Source organism: Anticarsia gemmatalis, chromosome W (genome assembly GCF_050436995.1).
Source record: "Anticarsia gemmatalis isolate Benzon Research Colony breed Stoneville strain chromosome W, ilAntGemm2 primary, whole genome shotgun sequence".
NCBI classification, from domain to species: Eukaryota; Metazoa; Arthropoda; class Insecta; order Lepidoptera; family Erebidae; genus Anticarsia; species Anticarsia gemmatalis.
Genome location: NC_134775.1, coordinates 4120340 through 4123571, shown reverse-complemented (window position 1 = coordinate 4123571; position 3232 = coordinate 4120340).

Here is a 3232-nt window from a genome sequence, read left to right as displayed (position 1 = left end):
GTGCTTCAACATGTCAAAAGATTTTTGGCAGTTTTCATCCCAGTTAAACGAAATATTTTTCCTACATAAAAAGTTTAGTGGATACGCCTTTTCTGCAAAATTTGGAATAAACTTTCGGTAATAATTTACGAAAGCAACAAATCTTTTAACATCTTCTAATTTAGTGGGTATTGGGTAATTTTGTACAACTTTTATTTTTTCTGGATCCGGTACTACACCTTCTGGGGAAACTACATGACCTAAATACAGCAATTCTTTCTTTAAAAAGTCGCATTTTTCGGGATTTAATTTTAGATTTACTAATCTTAATCTTTCAAAAATGTCTTGCAAATTTTTAACATGTGTTTCTAAATTTCGGCTATAACAAATGAGATCATCTTGATAGACTAAGCATTTATCATAGGTTACTCCCGACATTGCCATCGTCATCATTCGGGAAAACGAACTCGGACTCGTTTAAGGCCCATTGGCATACGCGTCATTTGATACTGTCCGGAGGCAAAAGCTGTGTACCGACGACTATCTTCATTAAGTTCGACATTATAATAACCTTGGTTTAAATCCAAATGAGAAAAATACATACATCCGGATAAAAAATCTAATATTTCGGTAATATTAGGCAAAGGGAACCGGTCATCTTGTATAGAATTATTTAATCTGCGATAATCGATAACTAATCGCCACCTTTTCTCTCCCCCGGCACCTGTTTTCTTTGGAACAAGAAGAACAGGGCTAGACCATTCGCTGTTGCATTTTTCTATAATGCCTTGCTCTAACATGTTTTCAATTTGTTTATTAACTTCAATTTTCTGGGAATGTGGAAGCCTGTAAGGCTTAGTGTATACTGGTGTTACATCAGGTTTTACGGTTATGGTATGTTTATAAATATTTGTGGTTGATAACCTATCACCCGGGAGATAGAATATATCTGCATACTTTGCGCATATGTTTTCGATAGAAATGTGCTCCTCTTTGTTTATATGTTTTAGACGAATGAGAGAAAATAATTTCTTTACGCGCTCTGCACTAATTTTTGAGTTTTTAAATGTACATACTTCATAATCCCTAGCCTTGTGTATAACCGGGTTTATATCTCGTATTGTGCAATCAACTTCCGTGACGTTTAAGATACGGATAGGTATTTTACCGCACCGGGGTGTTACTAACGAACTAGCTATCCAAATCCCCTCAGATAATTGGCCTGCAATTATAACGCACTCGTCTGTCATTGATGTTTTTATAAAATGAATTGATTCTGACCTCGCAGGTATGTTGATAACATTATTTTCCCGAATTAGGGGTAATTGTACCGTAAGATTATTATTACATAGTGTTAAGTTATTGTTTTGGAAGTTTAAAATGGCTTTGTACTTATTTAAAAAGTCATGTCCAATTATTCCACTTGCATTACAAGGCAAAGAATTAAAAACAAAGAACTTATGAGTGATAGATAGATTACTAATAACTAAATCTAAATTAACGTATCCTATAGCACGAACTTTACCTCCAACCCCATTTACGGTGATGCCACCGTCGTCGTGTATTGGAATGTTTTGTTGGAGATGTTTATACTTGATTCCCGATATGGACGCGCCCGTGTCAACTAACATGGTGTATGAATAGTTGTTACGCGTACGGGTACCTATCTGAATATAACATTCATTATTGCATGATAACATAATCATTTCATTCACGAAAAAACTGATTTTGATTTTGTTCCTCACTTTCCGTGTGGGCTGCTGTTCTGATTCTGGAGAAGTATGTATGTTGCGTATACCCTGATTCCTAGAATTATCAGAACTTGACTTACCTCTTGCACGATAGAACGACCTTGCAGATCTACCATAGCTCTGCTGCCCTCGTCGTCCGCGGGCCGTATCAATAGCCTGGGTGCCACTCTCAGTCTGCTGTTCAGTCCCTCTGGTTTGGTTTGCGTCGTTTGCGAAACCCCTTCGATTCGTAAATCTCTTACCTCGGCCTCTAAAATTTCGGAAATAATTATAAATATCGGCGTTGTTCATGGCCATAACCTCGCCAGAAGTTGAAGGCTGTGACACCTCTTCGTCGACAGCCGCTTGAATTGCGTCTTGTAAAGTGGAGTGATTTCGAGCCGCAATAATCGTACTCAACCTACGGTTCCTCAAGCCATCTGCAAAGCTCTTAATTGCCTGTTTTTCATTCAGGGGATGCAGAATCCTATAACTTGAGTCGTCCCCGTTGGCTTGAGAAATCGTTAAGTCTACGAACAGTTCCGATATCTGTTTACCATACTCGTCAATGGACAAATCATTTTGCCGAATATTCAATAACTAGCTGACCCGCGCAACTTCGCTTGCGTCACATAAGAGAGAATGGGTCAAAATTTTCCCCGTTTTTGTAACATTTTTTACTGCTGCTCGGCTCCTATTGATCGTAGCGTGATGATATATAGCCTATAGCCTTCCTCGATAAATAAGCCATCTAACACTGAAAGAATTTTTGAAATCGGTCCAGTAGTTCCTGAGATTAGCGCGTTCAAACAAACAAACAAACTCTTCAGCTTTATAATATTAGTATAGATTTACGTTGTATTGATATCGCTGACTTTTTAGGTAGCAACTGAATTTTCATATCCTTCACTAAAGCGTCTACGCTATCATAACTAGCCGATAATTTAAGTTTGGCAGCTCTGGATAGCCGACTTTTTAAAACAAATATTACCAACTTATTTGGGACTCCTCATCTAATTCTGATTTATAATATTCAATCCCGTCAATAAGTTGTAATATACTTGACTCATCATCTTTAGAAACAGGTAATAAGCTTAAAGCGATTTTCAAATCGAACTTAGCCATGTCTGGGTTTTGTATAACGATTTTTTCGGTTATTATTTGACTCTGAGCAGAGCTTTCACAGCACAAATTTAATATCTCTTCATAAACCTTATCAATATCTAAACAAATCTGCTCAATATTTATAAACTCCTTTTCTTTGACACTGCCCTTAATAAAACCTATGCTTTCTAAACACGTATTATATTGTTTTATCAATCTATCAGCTTCTTCTAACTTGGTTAATATAATATTACCCTTACGTCGACTGGGACCAATCTTTATTAAGTATCGTCTGATTTCTAACAGATCATTATATAAACCTTTAATTCTTGCGCCATAGGGCATGTACTTAATTCGGAAGGCTAATACAGATTTTGCCTAACTAAGCATAACAAACATAACTTTTTTTTTTTTTTAAA